The following is an 18,646-nucleotide window of genomic DNA, read 5'->3' as shown; positions in this document are numbered from 1 at the left end:
CGCGTGTCATAATAGGCTCTGAGCCTTTATATACCTGTGCACAGCAGCAGCCACCTTCAGTCTGCTGCTGGACAGCCAGCAGCAGCAGCAGCAGGAGAGGTATGTAATCAGGAGCCCTCCTGCTAAGGGTAGACAGCTGCTCGTTCCACCCCACCCCCCGCCTTAATTGGTTCTCCTCCCTTCCAACTGTGTTGAGGCGGGTGGGAACAGCAGGGGGTGAAGGTGCTGTGTTTAAAGAGGTGGAGTTATGCAGATCTAAAACGCGTGGATTGCAGCAGCAGCAAGCCGAAAAGTGCAGGCATGTAAGGGATCTAGAGGTTGACAACATGTCTTCTTAACGGGAGTCCAGGAGCTCATCTCCACAAATGGACTTTTCAGGATCCTTGGGTGGCTCCGTAGTTTGAAACCAATTCTGGTTATCGCTTCTCGGCCTTTTGGCTACGATCAAGTGTAGTATCTGTTCTTATCAGTTTAATATCTGATACGTCCCCTATCTGGGGACCATATATTAAATGGATTTTTAGAACAGGGAGATGGAAAAAGAGCTTGCTCTGTCCACTCCACGCATTGACCTGGTATTGCAGTATCTCCAGGACCGGTGCACCCCTTCTTTAATGCAGTTTCTAAAATCAGAAAGAATTGAATTCAATGTTTTTTGTTCATTTTGCTTGTTTGTCGGATTTTGGGATGGACTCTTTGGCTTTGCTTTTCTTCTCCTCATTGGATTTTTCATGTTCAAAGTTGCAGAAGCCAGATTACAAGCTCATTTTGGTTCAACTTCAGCAACTGTGCATTGCATTGCCATGTAATGTGATGCAATGCTATCTTTCTAGCTCTCCCTTTTTACTTCCTTTTGGATAAACAGACATATTAGGCAAGCATTTTGGAGCTTTCACCTAAATAACTACAGGTGGTGAGATAAGCTGCACAATATAATTGACCTTTCAGTATATTGTTGCACACACACCATCTATTTAGCAAATGCCCTTGTTATCAACAGCAGCCTTTTAAACTCACCTGAGCTAACAGGTATGTGCGCTGGTTACTCTGCTGCGCTTAAAATTTCTTTTTTGGTTTGCTACAATGCCTTTTCTGAAACGTTGTCTCCTTCTGCTGGAACACTGACTTCTTTCATTTAATGCCTGCAGACTATAAAAGAGAACCCAACCCAAAAATTTGGTTGATTAGTCTGTGGCATTCTGTTAAACTGTTGCTTATGGCGGTCTCTGTGAGCTTCTCAGCGACATTCAGCCAGCCAGGTATCCTGCCTGCAGTAGATGGAATGTGGCAATGGAACGCTGGCTGCGCGTGTCATAATAGGCTCTGAGCCTTTATATACCTGTGCACAGCAGCAGCCACCTTCAGTCTGCTGCTGGACAGCCAGCAGCAGCAGCAGCAGGAGAGGTATGTAATCAGGAGCCCTCCTGCTAAGGGTAGACAGCTGCTCGTTCCACCCCACCCCCCGCCTTAATTGGTTCTCCTCCCTTCCAACGGTGTTGAGGCGGGTGGGAACAGCAGGGGGTGAAGGTGCTGTGTTTAAAGAGGTGGAGTTATGCAGATCTAAAACGCGTGGATTGCAGCAGCAGCAAGCCGAAAAGTGCAGGCATGTAAGGGATCTAGAGGTTGACAACATGTCTTCTTAACGGGAGTCCAGGAGCTCATCTCCACAAATGGACTTTTCAGGATCCTTGGGTGGCTCCGTAGTTTGAAACCAATTCTGGTTATTGCTTCTCGGCCTTTTGGCTAAGATCAAGTGTAGTATCTGTTCTTATCAGTTTAATATCTGATACGTCCCCTATCTGGGGACCATATATTAAATGGATTTTTAGAACAGGGAGATGGAAAAAGAGCTTGCTCTGTCCACTCCACGCATTGACCTGGTATTGCAGTATCTCCAGGACCGGTGCACCCCTTCTTTAATGCAGTTTCTAAAATCAGAAAGAATTGAATTCAATGTTTTTTGTTCATTTTGCTTGTTTGTCGGATTTTGGGATGGACTCTTTGGCTTTGCTTTTCTTCTCCTCATTGGATTTTTCATGTTCAAAGTTGCAGAAGCCAGATTACAAGCTCATTTTGGTTCAACTTCAGCAACTGTGCATTGCATTGCCATGTAATGTTATGCAATGCTATCTTTCTAGCTCTCCCTTTTTACTTCCTTTTGGATAAACAGACATATTAGGCAAGCATTTTGGAGCTTTCACCTAAATAACTACAGGTGGTGAGATAAGCTGCACAATATAATTGACCTTTCAGTATATTGTTGCACACACACCATCTATTTAGCAAATGCCCTTGTTATCAACAGCAGCCTTTTAAACTCACCTGAGCTAACAGGTATGTGCGCTGGTTACTCTGCTGCGCTTAAAATTTCTTTTTTGGTTTGCTACAATGCCTTTTCTGAAACGTTGTCTCCTTCTGCTGGAACACTGACTTCTTTCATTTAATGCCTGCAGACTATAAAAGAGAACCCAACCCAAAAAGTTTGGTTGATTAGTCTGTGGCATTCTGTTAAACTGTTGCTTATGGCGGTCTCTGTGAGCTTCTCAGCGACATTCAGCCAGCCAGGTATCCTGCCTGCAGTAGATGGAATGTGGCAATGGAACGCTGGCTGCGCGTGTCATAATAGGCTCTGAGCCTTTATATACCTGTGCACAGCAGCAGCCACCTTCAGTCTGCTGCTGGACAGCCAGCAGCAGCAGCAGCAGGAGAGGTATGTAATCAGGAGCCCTCCTGCTAAGGGTAGACAGCTGCTCGTTCCACCCCACCCCCCGCCTTAATTGGTTCTCCTCCCTTCCAACGGTGTTGAGGCGGGTGGGAACAGCAGGGGGTGAAGGTGCTGTGTTTAAAGAGGTGGAGTTATGCAGATCTAAAACGCGTGGATTGCAGCAGCAGCAAGCCGAAAAGTGCAGGCATGTAAGGGATCTAGAGGTTGACAACATGTCTTCTTAACGGGAGTCCAGGAGCTCATCTCCACAAATGGACTTTTCAGGATCCTTGGGTGGCTCCGTAGTTTGAAACCAATTCTGGTTATCGCTTCTCGGCCTTTTGGCTAAGATCAAGTGTAGTATCTGTTCTTATCAGTTTAATATCTGATACGTCCCCTATCTGGGGACCATATATTAAATGGATTTTTAGAACAGGGAGATGGAAAAAGAGCTTGCTCTGTCCACTCCACGCATTGACCTGGTATTGCAGTATCTCCAGGACCGGTGCACCCCTTCTTTAATGCAGTTTCTAAAATCAGAAAGAATTGAATTCAATGTTTTTTGTTCATTTTGCTTGTTTGTCGGATTTTGGGATGGACTCTTTGGCTTTGCTTTTCTTCTCCTCATTGGATTTTTCATGTTCAAAGTTGCAGAAGCCAGATTACAAGCTCATTTTGGTTCAACTTCAGCAACTGTGCATTGCATTGCCATGTAATGTGATGCAATGCTATCTTTCTAGCTCTCCCTTTTTACTTCCTTTTGGATAAACAGACATATTAGGCAAGCATTTTGGAGCTTTCACCTAAATAACTACAGGTGGTGAGATAAGCTGCACAATATAATTGACCTTTCAGTATATTGTTGCACACACACCATCTATTTAGCAAATGCCCTTGTTATCAACAGCAGTCTTTTAAACTCACCTGAGCTAACAGGTATGTGCGCTGGTTACTCTGCTGCGCTTAAAATTTCTTTTTTGGTTTGCTACAATGCCTTTTCTGAAACGTTGTCTCCTTCTGCTGGAACACTGACTTCTTTCATTTAATGCCTGCAGACTATAAAAGAGAACCCAACCCAAAAAGTTTGGTTGATTAGTCTGTGGCATTCTGTTAAACTGTTGCTTATGGCGGTCTCTGTGAGCTTCTCAGCGACATTCAGCCAGCCAGGTATCCTGCCTGCAGTAGATGGAATGTGGCAATGGAACGCTGGCTGCGCGTGTCATAATAGGCTCTGAGCCTTTATATACCTGTGCACAGCAGCAGCCACCTTCAGTCTGCTGCTGGACAGCCAGCAGCAGCAGCAGCAGGAGAGGTATGTAATCAGGAGCCCTCCTGCTAAGGGTAGACAGCTGCTCGTTCCACCCCACCCCCCGCCTTAATTGGTTCTCCTCCCTTCCAACGGTGTTGAGGCGGGTGGGAACAGCAGGGGGTGAAGGTGCTGTGTTTAAAGAGGTGGAGTTATGCAGATCTAAAACGCGTGGATTGCAGCAGCAGCAAGCCGAAAAGTGCAGGCATGTAAGGGATCTAGAGGTTGACAACATGTCTTCTTAACGGGAGTCCAGGAGCTCATCTCCACAAATGGACTTTTCAGGATCCTTGGGTGGCTCCGTAGTTTGAAACCAATTCTGGTTATCGCTTCTCGGCCTTTTGGCTAAGATCAAGTGTAGTATCTGTTCTTATCAGTTTAATATCTGATACGTCCCCTATCTGGGGACCATATATTAAATGGATTTTTAGAACAGGGAGATGGAAAAAGAGCTTGCTCTGTCCACTCCACGCATTGACCTGGTATTGCAGTATCTCCAGGACCGGTGCACCCCTTCTTTAATGCAGTTTCTAAAATCAGAAAGAATTGAATTCAATGTTTTTTGTTCATTTTGCTTGTTTGTCGGATTTTGGGATGGACTCTTTGGCTTTGCTTTTCTTCTCCTCATTGGATTTTTCATGTTCAAAGTTGCAGAAGCCAGATTACAAGCTCATTTTGGTTCAACTTCAGCAACTGTGCATTGCATTGCCATGTAATGTGATGCAATGCTATCTTTCTAGCTCTCCCTTTTTACTTCCTTTTGGATAAACAGACATATTAGGCAAGCATTTTGGAGCTTTCACCTAAATAACTACAGGTGGTGAGATAAGCTGCACAATATAATTGACCTTTCAGTATATTGTTGCACACACACCATCTATTTAGCAAATGCCCTTGTTATCAACAGCAGCCTTTTAAACTCACCTGAGCTAACAGGTATGTGCGCTGGTTACTCTGCTGCGCTTAAAATTTCTTTTTTGGTTTGCTACAATGCCTTTTCTGAAACGTTGTCTCCTTCTGCTGGAACACTGACTTCTTTCATTTAATGCCTGCAGACTATAAAAGAGAACCCAACCCAAAAAGTTTGGTTGATTAGTCTGTGGCATTCTGTTAAACTGTTGCTTATGGCGGTCTCTGTGAGCTTCTCAGCGACATTCAGCCAGCCAGGTATCCTGCCTGCAGTAGATGGAATGTGGCAATGGAACGCTGGCTGCGCGTGTCATAATAGGCTCTGAGCCTTTATATACCTGTGCACAGCAGCAGCCACCTTCAGTCTGCTGCTGGACAGCCAGCAGCAGCAGCAGCAGGAGAGGTATGTAATCAGGAGCCCTCCTGCTAAGGGTAGACAGCTGCTCGTTCCACCCCACCCCCCGCCTTAATTGGTTCTCCTCCCTTCCAACGGTGTTGAGGCGGGTGGGAACAGCAGGGGGTGAAGGTGCTGTGTTTAAAGAGGTGGAGTTATGCAGATCTAAAACGCGTGGATTGCAGCAGCAGCAAGCCGAAAAGTGCAGGCATGTAAGGGATCTAGAGGTTGACAACATGTCTTCTTAACGGGAGTCCAGGAGCTCATCTCCACAAATGGACTTTTCAGGATCCTTGGGTGGCTCCGTAGTTTGAAACCAATTCTGGTTATCGCTTCTCGGCCTTTTGGCTAAGATCAAGTGTAGTATCTGTTCTTATCAGTTTAATATCTGATACGTCCCCTATCTGGGGACCATATATTAAATGGATTTTTAGAACAGGGAGATGGAAAAAGAGCTTGCTCTGTCCACTCCACGCATTGACCTGGTATTGCAGTATCTCCAGGACCGGTGCACCCCTTCTTTAATGCAGTTTCTAAAATCAGAAAGAATTGAATTCAATATTTTTTGTTCATTTTGCTTGTTTGTCGGATTTTGGGATGGACTCTTTGGCTTTGCTTTTCTTCTCCTCATTGGATTTTTCATGTTCAAAGTTGCAGAAGCCAGATTACAAGCTCATTTTGGTTCAACTTCAGCAACTGTGCATTGCATTGCCATGTAATGTGATGCAATGCTATCTTTCTAGCTCTCCCTTTTTACTTCCTTTTGGATAAACAGACATATTAGGCAAGCATTTTGGAGCTTTCACCTAAATAACTACAGGTGGTGAGATAAGCTGCACAATATAATTGACCTTTCAGTATATTGTTGCACACACACCATCTATTTAGCAAATGCCCTTGTTATCAACAGCAGCCTTTTAAACTCACCTGAGCTAACAGGTATGTGCGCTGGTTACTCTGCTGCGCTTAAAATTTCTTTTTTGGTTTGCTACAATGCCTTTTCTGAAACGTTGTCTCCTTCTGCTGGAACACTGACTTCTTTCATTTAATGCCTGCAGACTATAAAAGAGAACCCAACCCAAAAAGTTTGGTTGATTAGTCTGTGGCATTCTGTTAAACTGTTGCTTATGGCGGTCTCTGTGAGCTTCTCAGCGACATTCAGCCAGCCAGGTATCCTGCCTGCAGTAGATGGAATGTGGCAATGGAACGCTGGCTGCGCGTGTCATAATAGGCTCTGAGCCTTTATATACCTGTGCACAGCAGCAGCCACCTTCAGTCTGCTGCTGGACAGCCAGCAGCAGCAGCAGCAGGAGAGGTATGTAATCAGGAGCCCTCCTGCTAAGGGTAGACAGCTGCTCGTTCCACCCCACCCCCCGCCTTAATTGGTTCTCCTCCCTTCCAACGGTGTTGAGGCGGGTGGGAACAGCAGGGGGTGAAGGTGCTGTGTTTAAAGAGGTGGAGTTATGCAGATCTAAAACGCGTGGATTGCAGCAGCAGCAAGCCGAAAAGTGCAGGCATGTAAGGGATCTAGAGGTTGACAACATGTCTTCTTAACGGGAGTCCAGGAGCTCATCTCCACAAATGGACTTTTCAGGATCCTTGGGTGGCTCCGTAGTTTGAAACCAATTCTGGTTATCGCTTCTCGGCCTTTTGGCTAAGATCAAGTGTAGTATCTGTTCTTATCAGTTTAATATCTGATACGTCCCCTATCTGGGGACCATATATTAAATGGATTTTTAGAACAGGGAGATGGAAAAAGAGCTTGCTCTGTCCACTCCACGCATTGACCTGGTATTGCAGTATCTCCAGGACCGGTGCACCCCTTCTTTAATGCAGTTTCTAAAATCAGAAAGAATTGAATTCAATGTTTTTTGTTCATTTTGCTTGTTTGTCGGATTTTGGGATGGACTCTTTGGCTTTGCTTTTCTTCTCCTCATTGGATTTTTCATGTTCAAAGTTGCAGAAGCCAGATTACAAGCTCATTTTGGTTCAACTTCAGCAACTGTGCATTGCATTGCCATGTAATGTGATGCAATGCTATCTTTCTAGCTCTCCCTTTTTACTTCCTTTTGGATAAACAGACATATTAGGCAAGCATTTTGGAGCTTTCACCTAAATAACTACAGGTGGTGAGATAAGCTGCACAATATAATTGACCTTTCAGTATATTGTTGCACACACACCATCTATTTAGCAAATGCCCTTGTTATCAACAGCAGTCTTTTAAACTCACCTGAGCTAACAGGTATGTGCGCTGGTTACTCTGCTGCGCTTAAAATTTCTTTTTTGGTTTGCTACAATGCCTTTTCTGAAACGTTGTCTCCTTCTGCTGGAACACTGACTTCTTTCATTTAATGCCTGCAGACTATAAAAGAGAACCCAACCCAAAAAGTTTGGTTGATTAGTCTGTGGCATTCTGTTAAACTGTTGCTTATGGCGGTCTCTGTGAGCTTCTCAGCGACATTCAGCCAGCCAGGTATCCTGCCTGCAGTAGATGGAATGTGGCAATGGAACGCTGGCTGCGCGTGTCATAATAGGCTCTGAGCCTTTATATACCTGTGCACAGCAGCAGCCACCTTCAGTCTGCTGCTGGACAGCCAGCAGCAGCAGCAGCAGGAGAGGTATGTAATCAGGAGCCCTCCTGCTAAGGGTAGACAGCTGCTCGTTCCACCCCACCCCCCGCCTTAATTGGTTCTCCTCCCTTCCAACGGTGTTGAGGCGGGTGGGAACAGCAGGGGGTGAAGGTGCTGTGTTTAAAGAGGTGGAGTTATGCAGATCTAAAACGCGTGGATTGCAGCAGCAGCAAGCCGAAAAGTGCAGGCATGTAAGGGATCTAGAGGTTGACAACATGTCTTCTTAACGGGAGTCCAGGAGCTCATCTCCACAAATGGACTTTTCAGGATCCTTGGGTGGCTCCGTAGTTTGAAACCAATTCTGGTTATCGCTTCTCGGCCTTTTGGCTACGATCAAGTGTAGTATCTGTTCTTATCAGTTTAATATCTGATACGTCCCCTATCTGGGGACCATATATTAAATGGATTTTTAGAACAGGGAGATGGAAAAAGAGCTTGCTCTGTCCACTCCACGCATTGACCTGGTATTGCAGTATCTCCAGGACCGGTGCACCCCTTCTTTAATGCAGTTTCTAAAATCAGAAAGAATTGAATTCAATGTTTTTTGTTCATTTTGCTTGTTTGTCGGATTTTGGGATGGACTCTTTGGCTTTGCTTTTCTTCTCCTCATTGGATTTTTCATGTTCAAAGTTGCAGAAGCCAGATTACAAGCTCATTTTGGTTCAACTTCAGCAACTGTGCATTGCATTGCCATGTAATGTGATGCAATGCTATCTTTCTAGCTCTCCCTTTTTACTTCCTTTTGGATAAACAGACATATTAGGCAAGCATTTTGGAGCTTTCACCTAAATAACTACAGGTGGTGAGATAAGCTGCACAATATAATTGACCTTTCAGTATATTGTTGCACACACACCATCTATTTAGCAAATGCCCTTGTTATCAACAGCAGCCTTTTAAACTCACCTGAGCTAACAGGTATGTGCGCTGGTTACTCTGCTGCGCTTAAAATTTCTTTTTTGGTTTGCTACAATGCCTTTTCTGAAACGTTGTCTCCTTCTGCTGGAACACTGACTTCTTTCATTTAATGCCTGCAGACTATAAAAGAGAACCCAACCCAAAAAGTTTGGTTGATTAGTCTGTGGCATTCTGTTAAACTGTTGCTTATGGCGGTCTCTGTGAGCTTCTCAGCGACATTCAGCCAGCCAGGTATCCTGCCTGCAGTAGATGGAATGTGGCAATGGAACGCTGGCTGCGCGTGTCATAATAGGCTCTGAGCCTTTATATACCTGTGCACAGCAGCAGCCACCTTCAGTCTGCTGCTGGACAGCCAGCAGCAGCAGCAGCAGGAGAGGTATGTAATCAGGAGCCCTCCTGCTAAGGGTAGACAGCTGCTCGTTCCACCCCACCCCCCGCCTTAATTGGTTCTCCTCCCTTCCAACGGTGTTGAGGCGGGTGGGAACAGCAGGGGGTGAAGGTGCTGTGTTTAAAGAGGTGGAGTTATGCAGATCTAAAACGCGTGGATTGCAGCAGCAGCAAGCCGAAAAGTGCAGGCATGTAAGGGATCTAGAGGTTGACAACATGTCTTCTTAACGGGAGTCCAGGAGCTCATCTCCACAAATGGACTTTTCAGGATCCTTGGGTGGCTCCGTAGTTTGAAACCAATTCTGGTTATCGCTTCTCGGCCTTTTGGCTAAGATCAAGTGTAGTATCTGTTCTTATCAGTTTAATATCTGATACGTCCCCTATCTGGGGACCATATATTAAATGGATTTTTAGAACAGGGAGATGGAAAAAGAGCTTGCTCTGTCCACTCCACGCATTGACCTGGTATTGCAGTATCTCCAGGACCGGTGCACCCCTTCTTTAATGCAGTTTCTAAAATCAGAAAGAATTGAATTCAATGTTTTTGTTCATTTTGCTTGTTTGTCGGATTTTGGGATGGACTCTTTGGCTTTGCTTTTCTTCTCCTCATTGGATTTTTCATGTTCAAAGTTGCAGAAGCCAGATTACAAGCTCATTTTGGTTCAACTTCAGCAACTGTGCATTGCATTGCCATGTAATGTGATGCAATGCTATCTTTCTAGCTCTCCCTTTTTACTTCCTTTTGGATAAACAGACATATTAGGCAAGCATTTTGGAGCTTTCACCTAAATAACTACAGGTGGTGAGATAAGCTGCACAATATAATTGACCTTTCAGTATATTGTTGCACACACACCATCTATTTAGCAAATGCCCTTGTTATCAACAGCAGCCTTTTAAACTCACCTGAGCTAACAGGTATGTGCGCTGGTTACTCTGCTGCGCTTAAAATTTCTTTTTTGGTTTGCTACAATGCCTTTTCTGAAACGTTGTCTCCTTCTGCTGGAACACTGACTTCTTTCATTTAATGCCTGCAGACTATAAAAGAGAACCCAACCCAAAAAGTTTGGTTGATTAGTCTGTGGCATTCTGTTAAACTGTTGCTTATGGCGGTCTCTGTGAGCTTCTCAGCGACATTCAGCCAGCCAGGTATCCTGCCTGCAGTAGATGGAATGTGGCAATGGAACGCTGGCTGCGCGTGTCATAATAGGCTCTGAGCCTTTATATACCTGTGCACAGCAGCAGCCACCTTCAGTCTGCTGCTGGACAGCCAGCAGCAGCAGCAGCAGGAGAGGTATGTAATCAGGAGCCCTCCTGCTAAGGGTAGACAGCTGCTCGTTCCACCCCACCCCCCGCCTTAATTGGTTCTCCTCCCTTCCAACGGTGTTGAGGCGGGTGGGAACAGCAGGGGGTGAAGGTGCTGTGTTTAAAGAGGTGGAGTTATGCAGATCTAAAACGCGTGGATTGCAGCAGCAGCAAGCCGAAAAGTGCAGGCATGTAAGGGATCTAGAGGTTGACAACATGTCTTCTTAACGGGAGTCCAGGAGCTCATCTCCACAAATGGACTTTTCAGGATCCTTGGGTGGCTCCGTAGTTTGAAACCAATTCTGGTTATCGCTTCTCGGCCTTTTGGCTAAGATCAAGTGTAGTATCTGTTCTTATCAGTTTAATATCTGATACGTCCCCTATCTGGGGACCATATATTAAATGGATTTTTAGAACAGGGAGATGGAAAAAGAGCTTGCTCTGTCCACTCCACGCATTGACCTGGTATTGCAGTATCTCCAGGACCGGTGCACCCCTTCTTTAATGCAGTTTCTAAAATCAGAAAGAATTGAATTCAATGTTTTTTGTTCATTTTGCTTGTTTGTCGGATTTTGGGATGGACTCTTTGGCTTTGCTTTTCTTCTCCTCATTGGATTTTTCATGTTCAAAGTTGCAGAAGCCAAATTACAAGCTCATTTTGGTTCAACTTCAGCAACTGTGCATTGCATTGCCATGTAATGTGATGCAATGCTATCTTTCTAGCTCTCCCTTTTTACTTCCTTTTGGATAAACAGACATATTAGGCAAGCATTTTGGAGCTTTCACCTAAATAACTACAGGTGGTGAGATAAGCTGCACAATATAATTGACCTTTCAGTATATTGTTGCACACACACCATCTATTTAGCAAATGCCCTTGTTATCAACAGCAGCCTTTTAAACTCACCTGAGCTAACAGGTATGTGCGCTGGTTACTCTGCTGCGCTTAAAATTTCTTTTTTGGTTTGCTACAATGCCTTTTCTGAAACGTTGTCTCCTTCTGCTGGAACACTGACTTCTTTCATTTAATGCCTGCAGACTATAAAAGAGAACCCAACCCAAAAAGTTTGGTTGATTAGTCTGTGGCATTCTGTTAAACTGTTGCTTATGGCGGTCTCTGTGAGCTTCTCAGCGACATTCAGCCAGCCAGGTATCCTGCCTGCAGTAGATGGAATGTGGCAATGGAACGCTGGCTGCGCGTGTCATAATAGGCTCTGAGCCTTTATATACCTGTGCACAGCAGCAGCCACCTTCAGTCTGCTGCTGGACAGCCAGCAGCAGCAGCAGCAGCAGGAGAGGTATGTAATCAGGAGCCCTCCTGCTAAGGGTAGACAGCTGCTCGTTCCACCCCACCCCCCGCCTTAATTGGTTCTCCTCCCTTCCAACGGTGTTGAGGCGGGTGGGAACAGCAGGGGGTGAAGGTGCTGTGTTTAAAGAGGTGGAGTTATGCAGATCTAAAACGCGTGGATTGCAGCAGCAGCAAGCCGAAAAGTGCAGGCATGTAAGGGATCTAGAGGTTGACAACATGTCTTCTTAACGGGAGTCCAGGAGCTCATCTCCACAAATGGACTTTTCAGGATCCTTGGGTGGCTCCGTAGTTTGAAACCAATTCTGGTTATCGCTTCTCGGCCTTTTGGCTAAGATCAAGTGTAGTATCTGTTCTTATCAGTTTAATATCTGATACGTCCCCTATCTGGGGACCATATATTAAATGGATTTTTAGAACAGGGAGATGGAAAAAGAGCTTGCTCTGTCCACTCCACGCATTGACCTGGTATTGCAGTATCTCCAGGACCGGTGCACCCCTTCTTTAATGCAGTTTCTAAAATCAGAAAGAATTGAATTCAATGTTTTTTGTTCATTTTGCTTGTTTGTCGGATTTTGGGATGGACTCTTTGGCTTTGCTTTTCTTCTCCTCATTGGATTTTTCATGTTCAAAGTTGCAGAAGCCAAATTACAAGCTCATTTTGGTTCAACTTCAGCAACTGTGCATTGCATTGCCATGTAATGTGATGCAATGCTATCTTTCTAGCTCTCCCTTTTTACTTCCTTTTGGATAAACAGACATATTAGGCAAGCATTTTGGAGCTTTCACCTAAATAACTACAGGTGGTGAGATAAGCTGCACAATATAATTGACCTTTCAGTATATTGTTGCACACACACCATCTATTTAGCAAATGCCCTTGTTATCAACAGCAGCCTTTTAAACTCACCTGAGCTAACAGGTATGTGCGCTGGTTACTCTGCTGCGCTTAAAATTTCTTTTTTGGTTTGCTACAATGCCTTTTCTGAAACGTTGTCTCCTTCTGCTGGAACACTGACTTCTTTCATTTAATGCCTGCAGACTATAAAAGAGAACCCAACCCAAAAAGTTTGGTTGATTAGTCTGTGGCATTCTGTTAAACTGTTGCTTATGGCGGTCTCTGTGAGCTTCTCAGCGACATTCAGCCAGCCAGGTATCCTGCCTGCAGTAGATGGAATGTGGCAATGGAACGCTGGCTGCGCGTGTCATAATAGGCTCTGAGCCTTTATATACCTGTGCACAGCAGCAGCCACCTTCAGTCTGCTGCTGGACAGCCAGCAGCAGCAGCAGCAGCAGGAGAGGTATGTAATCAGGAGCCCTCCTGCTAAGGGTAGACAGCTGCTCGTTCCACCCCACCCCCCGCCTTAATTGGTTCTCCTCCCTTCCAACGGTGTTGAGGCGGGTGGGAACAGCAGGGGGTGAAGGTGCTGTGTTTAAAGAGGTGGAGTTATGCAGATCTAAAACGCGTGGATTGCAGCAGCAGCAAGCCGAAAAGTGCAGGCATGTAAGGGATCTAGAGGTTGACAACATGTCTTCTTAACGGGAGTCCAGGAGCTCATCTCCACAAATGGACTTTTCAGGATCCTTGGGTGGCTCCGTAGTTTGAAACCAATTCTGGTTATCGCTTCTCGGCCTTTTGGCTAAGATCAAGTGTAGTATCTGTTCTTATCAGTTTAATATCTGATACATCCCCTATCTGGGGACCATATATTAAATGGATTTTTAGAACAGGGAGATGGAAAAAGAGCTTGCTCTGTCCACTCCACGCATTGACCTGGTATTGCAGTATCTCCAGGACCGGTGCACCCCTTCTTTAATGCAGTTTCTAAAATCAGAAAGAATTGAATTCAATGTTTTTTGTTCATTTTGCTTGTTTGTCGGATTTTGGGATGGACTCTTTGGCTTTGCTTTTCTTCTCCTCATTGGATTTTTCATGTTCAAAGTTGCAGAAGCCAGATTACAAGCTCATTTTGGTTCAACTTCAGCAACTGTGCATTGCATTGCCATGTAATGTGATGCAATGCTATCTTTCTAGCTCTCCCTTTTTACTTCCTTTTGGATAAACAGACATATTAGGCAAGCATTTTGGAGCTTTCACCTAAATAACTACAGGTGGTGAGATAAGCTGCACAATATAATTGACCTTTCAGTATATTGTTGCACACACACCATCTATTTAGCAAATGCCATTGTTATCAACAGCAGCCTTTTAAACTCACCTGAGCTAACAGGTATGTGCGCTGGTTACTCTGCTGCGCTTAAAATTTCTTTTTTGGTTTGCTACAATGCCTTTTCTGAAACGTTGTCTCCTTCTGCTGGAACACTGACTTCTTTCATTTAATGCCTGCAGACTATAAAAGAGAACCCAACCCAAAAATTTTGGTTGATTAGTCTGTGGCATTCTGTTAAACTGTTGCTTATGGCGGTCTCTGTGAGCTTCTCAGCGACATTCAGCCAGCCAGGTATCCTGCCTGCAGTAGATGGAATGTGGCAATGGAACGCTGGCTGCGCGTGTCATAATAGGCTCTGAGCCTTTATATACCTGTGCACAGCAGCAGCCACCTTCAGTCTGCTGCTGGACAGCCAGCAGCAGCAGCAGCAGGAGAGTTATGTAATCAGGAGCCCTCCTGCTAAGGGTAGACAGCTGCTCGTTCCACCCCACCCCCCGCCTTAATTGGTTCTCCTCCCTTCCAACGGTGTTGAGGCGGGTGGGAACAGCAGGGGGTGAAGGTGCTGTGTTTAAAGAGGTGGAGTTATGCAGATCTAAAACGCGTGGATTGCAGCAGCAGCAAGCCGAAAAGTGCAGGCATGTAAGGGATCTAGAGGTTGACAACATGTCTTCTTAACGGGAGTCCAGGAGCTCATCTCCACAAATGGACTTTTCAGGATCCTTGGGTGGCTCCGTAGTTTGAAACCAATTCTGGTTATCGCTTCTCGGCCTTTTGGCTAAGATCAAGTGTAGTATCTGTTCTTATCAGTTTAATATCTGATACGTCCCCTATCTGGGGACCATATATTAAATGGATTTTTAGAACAGGGAGATGGAAAAAGAGCTTGCTCTGTCCACTCCACGCATTGACCTGGTATTGCAGTATCTCCAGGACCGGTGCACCCCTTCTTTAATGCAGTTTCTAAAATCAGAAAGAATTGAATTCAATGTTTTTTGTTCATTTTGCTTGTTTGTCGGATTTTGGGATGGACTCTTTGGCTTTGCTTTTCTTCTCCTCATTGGATTTTTCATGTTCAAAGTTGCAGAAGCCAGATTACAAGCTCATTTTGGTTCAACTTCAGCAACTGTGCATTGCATTGCCATGTAATGTGATGCAATGCTATCTTTCTAGCTCTCCCTTTTTACTTCCTTTTGGATAAACAGACATATTAGGCAAGCATTTTGGAGCTTTCACCTAAATAACTACAGGTGGTGAGATAAGCTGCACAATATAATTGACCTTTCAGTATATTGTTGCACACACACCATCTATTTAGCAAATGCCCTTGTTATCAACAGCAGCCTTTTAAACTCACCTGAGCTAACAGGTATGTGCGCTGGTTACTCTGCTGCGCTTAAAATTTCTTTTTTGGTTTGCTACAATGCCTTTTCTGAAACGTTGTCTCCTTCTGCTGGAACACTGACTTCTTTCATTTAATGCCTGCAGACTATAAAAGAGAACCCAACCCAAAAAGTTTGGTTGATTAGTCTGTGGCATTCTGTTAAACTGTTGCTTATGGCGGTCTCTGTGAGCTTCTCAGCGACATTCAGCCAGCCAGGTATCCTGCCTGCAGTAGATGGAATGTGGCAATGGAACGCTGGCTGCGCGTGTCATAATAGGCTCTGAGCCTTTATATACCTGTGCACAGCAGCAGCCACCTTCAGTCTGCTGCTGGACAGCCAGCAGCAGCAGCAGCAGGAGAGGTATGTAATCAGGAGCCCTCCTGCTAAGGGTAGACAGCTGCTCGTTCCACCCCACCCCCCGCCTTAATTGGTTCTCCTCCCTTCCAACGGTGTTGAGGCGGGTGGGAACAGCAGGGGGTGAAGGTGCTGTGTTTAAAGAGGTGGAGTTATGCAGATCTAAAACGCGTGGATTGCAGCAGCAGCAAGCCGAAAAGTGCAGGCATGTAAGGGATCTAGAGGTTGACAACATGTCTTCTTAACGGGAGTCCAGGAGCTCATCTCCACAAATGGACTTTTCAGGATCCTTGGGTGGCTCCGTAGTTTGAAACCAATTCTGGTTATCGCTTCTCGGCCTTTTGGCTAAGATCAAGTGTAGTATCTGTTCTTATCAGTTTAATATCTGATACGTCCCCTATCTGGGGACCATATATTAAATGGATTTTTAGAACAGGGAGATGGAAAAAGAGCTTGCTCTGTCCACTCCACGCATTGACCTGGTATTGCAGTATCTCCAGGACCGGTGCACCCCTTCTTTAATGCAGTTTCTAAAATCAGAAAGAATTGAATTCAATGTTTTTTGTTCATTTTGCTTGTTTGTCGGATTTTGGGATGGACTCTTTGGCTTTGCTTTTCTTCTCCTCATTGGATTTTTCATGTTCAAAGTTGCAGAAGCCAGATTACAAGCTCATTTTGGTTCAACTTCAGCAACTGTGCATTGCATTGCCATGTAATGTGATGCAATGCTATCTTTCTAGCTCTCCCTTTTTACTTCCTTTTGGATAAACAGACATATTAGGCAAGCATTTTGGAGCTTTCACCTAAATAACTACAGGTGGTGAGATAAGCTGCACAATATAATTGACCTTTCAGTATATTGTTGCACACACACCATCTATTTAGCAAATGCCCTTGTTATCAACAGCAGCCTTTTAAACTCACCTGAGCTAACAGGTATGTGCGCTGGTTACTCTGCTGCGCTTAAAATTTCTTTTTTGGTTTGCTACAATGCCTTTTCTGAAACGTTGTCTCCTTCTGCTGGAACACTGACTTCTTTCATTTAATGCCTGCAGACTATAAAAGAGAACCCAACCCAAAAAGTTTGGTTGATTAGTCTGTGGCATTCTGTTAAACTGTTGCTTATGGCGGTCTCTGTGAGCTTCTCAGCGACATTCAGCCAGCCAGGTATCCTGCCTGCAGTAGATGGAATGTGGCAATGGAACGCTGGCTGCGCGTGTCATAATAGGCTCTGAGCCTTTATATACCTGTGCACAGCAGCAGCCACCTTCAGTCTGCTGCTGGACAGCCAGCAGCAGCAGCAGCAGGAGAGGTATGTAATCAGGAGCCCTCCTGCTAAGGGTAGACAGCTGCTCGTTCCACCCCACCCCCCGCCTTAATTGGTTCTCCTCCCTTCCAACGGTGTTGAGGCGGGTGGGAACAGCAGGGGGTGAAGGTGCTGTGTTTAAAGAGGTGGAGTTATGCAGATCTAAAACGCGTGGATTGCAGCAGCAGCAAGCCGAAAAGTGCAGGCATGTAAGGGATCTAGAGGTTGACAACATGTCTTCTTAACGGGAGTCCAGGAGCTCATCTCCACAAATGGACTTTTCAGGATCCTTGGGTGGCTCCGTAGTTTGAAACCAATTCTGGTTATCGCTTCTCGGCCTTTTGGCTAAGATCAAGTGTAGTATCTGTTCTTATCAGTTTAATATCTGATACGTCCCCTATCTGGGGACCATATATTAAATGGATTTTTAGAACAGGGAGATGGAAAAAGAGCTTGCTCTGTCCACTCCATGCATTGACCTGGTATTGCAGTATCTCCAGGACCGGTGCACCCCTTCTTTAATGCAGTTTCTAAAATCAGAAAGAATTGAATTCAATGTTTTTTGTTCATTTTGCTTGTTTGTCGGATTTTGGGATGGACTCTTTGGCTTTGCTTTTCTTCTCCTCATTGGATTTTTCATGTTCAAAGTTGCAGAAGCCAGATTACAAGCTCATTTTGGTTCAACTTCAGCAACTGTGCATTACATTGCCATGTAATGTGATGCAATGCTATCTTTCTAGCTCTCCCTTTTTACTTCCTTTTGGATAAACAGACATATTAGGCAAGCATTTTGGAGCTTTCACCTAAATAACTACAGGTGGTGAGATAAGCTGCACAATATAATTGACCTTTCAGTATATTGTTGCACACACACCATCTATTTAGCAAATGCCCTTGTTATCAACAGCAGCCTTTTAAACTCACCTGAGCTAACAGGTATGTGCGCTGGTTACTCTGCTGCGCTTAAAATTTCTTTTTTGGTTTGCTACAATGCCTTTTCTGAAACGTTGTCTCCTTCTGCTGGAACACTGACTTCTTTCATTTAATGCCTGCAGACTATAAAAGAGAACCCAACCCAAAAAGTTTGGTTGATTAGTCTGTGGCATTCTGTTAAACTGTTGCTTATGGCGGTCTCTGTGAGCTTCTCAGCGACATTCAGCCAGCCAGGTATCCTGCCTGCAGTAGATGGAATGTGGCAATGGAACGCTGGCTGCGCGTGTCATAATAGGCTCTGAGCCTTTATATACCTGTGCACAGCAGCAGCCACCTTCAGTCTGCTGCTGGACAGCCAGCAGCAGCAGCAGCAGGAGAGGTATGTAATCAGGAGCCCTCCTGCTAAGGGTAGACAGCTGTTCGTTCCACCCCACCCCCCGCCTTAATTGGTTCTCCTCCCTTCCAACGGTGTTGAGGCGGGTGGGAACAGCAGGGGGTGAAGGTGCTGTGTTTAAAGAGGTGGAGTTATGCAGATCTAAAACGCGTGGATTGCAGCAGCAGCAAGCCGAAAAGTGCAGGCATGTAAGGGATCTAGAGGTTGACAACATGTCTTCTTAACGGGAGTCCAGGAGCTCATC

The 18,646-nt window shown here is 45.1% G+C and overlaps 14 non-coding genes across 14 annotated transcripts; all 14 read left to right on the top strand.

Annotated features, from left to right (window-relative positions):
* Window positions 1–418: 418 nt before the first annotated feature.
* On the top strand, window positions 419–609 carry LOC141236298 (U2 spliceosomal RNA). Its single transcript, XR_012301988.1, has one exon. It is a non-coding gene; the product is annotated as a U2 spliceosomal RNA (small nuclear RNA).
* Window positions 610–1,723: 1,114 nt separating this feature from the next.
* On the top strand, window positions 1,724–1,914 carry LOC141236249 (U2 spliceosomal RNA). The gene has a single exon (XR_012301943.1). It is a non-coding gene; the product is annotated as a U2 spliceosomal RNA (small nuclear RNA).
* A 1,115-nt stretch (window positions 1,915–3,029) lies between these two features.
* On the top strand, window positions 3,030–3,220 carry LOC141236000 (U2 spliceosomal RNA). The gene has a single exon (XR_012301698.1). It is a non-coding gene; the product is annotated as a U2 spliceosomal RNA (small nuclear RNA).
* A 1,115-nt stretch (window positions 3,221–4,335) lies between these two features.
* Window positions 4,336–4,526, top strand: LOC141235988 (U2 spliceosomal RNA). The gene has a single exon (XR_012301687.1). It is a non-coding gene; the product is annotated as a U2 spliceosomal RNA (small nuclear RNA).
* A 1,115-nt stretch (window positions 4,527–5,641) lies between these two features.
* LOC141235976 (U2 spliceosomal RNA) lies at window positions 5,642–5,832 on the top strand. Its single transcript, XR_012301675.1, has one exon. It is a non-coding gene; the product is annotated as a U2 spliceosomal RNA (small nuclear RNA).
* Window positions 5,833–6,947: 1,115 nt separating this feature from the next.
* LOC141235964 (U2 spliceosomal RNA) lies at window positions 6,948–7,138 on the top strand. The gene has a single exon (XR_012301664.1). It is a non-coding gene; the product is annotated as a U2 spliceosomal RNA (small nuclear RNA).
* Window positions 7,139–8,253: 1,115 nt separating this feature from the next.
* On the top strand, window positions 8,254–8,444 carry LOC141236297 (U2 spliceosomal RNA). The gene has a single exon (XR_012301987.1). It is a non-coding gene; the product is annotated as a U2 spliceosomal RNA (small nuclear RNA).
* A 1,115-nt stretch (window positions 8,445–9,559) lies between these two features.
* Window positions 9,560–9,750, top strand: LOC141235952 (U2 spliceosomal RNA). The gene has a single exon (XR_012301653.1). It is a non-coding gene; the product is annotated as a U2 spliceosomal RNA (small nuclear RNA).
* Window positions 9,751–10,864: 1,114 nt separating this feature from the next.
* LOC141235940 (U2 spliceosomal RNA) lies at window positions 10,865–11,055 on the top strand. Its single transcript, XR_012301642.1, has one exon. It is a non-coding gene; the product is annotated as a U2 spliceosomal RNA (small nuclear RNA).
* A 1,118-nt stretch (window positions 11,056–12,173) lies between these two features.
* On the top strand, window positions 12,174–12,364 carry LOC141235928 (U2 spliceosomal RNA). The gene has a single exon (XR_012301630.1). It is a non-coding gene; the product is annotated as a U2 spliceosomal RNA (small nuclear RNA).
* A 1,118-nt stretch (window positions 12,365–13,482) lies between these two features.
* On the top strand, window positions 13,483–13,673 carry LOC141236270 (U2 spliceosomal RNA). The gene has a single exon (XR_012301961.1). It is a non-coding gene; the product is annotated as a U2 spliceosomal RNA (small nuclear RNA).
* Window positions 13,674–14,788: 1,115 nt separating this feature from the next.
* Window positions 14,789–14,979, top strand: LOC141235916 (U2 spliceosomal RNA). Its single transcript, XR_012301618.1, has one exon. It is a non-coding gene; the product is annotated as a U2 spliceosomal RNA (small nuclear RNA).
* A 1,115-nt stretch (window positions 14,980–16,094) lies between these two features.
* On the top strand, window positions 16,095–16,285 carry LOC141235905 (U2 spliceosomal RNA). Its single transcript, XR_012301607.1, has one exon. It is a non-coding gene; the product is annotated as a U2 spliceosomal RNA (small nuclear RNA).
* Window positions 16,286–17,400: 1,115 nt separating this feature from the next.
* LOC141236245 (U2 spliceosomal RNA) lies at window positions 17,401–17,591 on the top strand. The gene has a single exon (XR_012301939.1). It is a non-coding gene; the product is annotated as a U2 spliceosomal RNA (small nuclear RNA).
* Window positions 17,592–18,646: the final 1,055 nt, after the last annotated feature.

This window comes from Phyllobates terribilis, unplaced genomic scaffold, assembly GCF_046119375.1.
Source record: "Phyllobates terribilis strain yellow unplaced genomic scaffold, ASM4611937v1 Scaffold_693__1_contigs__length_808095, whole genome shotgun sequence".
Classification (NCBI taxonomy): Eukaryota; Metazoa; Chordata; class Amphibia; order Anura; family Dendrobatidae; genus Phyllobates; species Phyllobates terribilis.
Note: the sequence above shows the minus strand (reverse complement) of the source record. Positions and strands in the feature narration are given on the sequence as shown.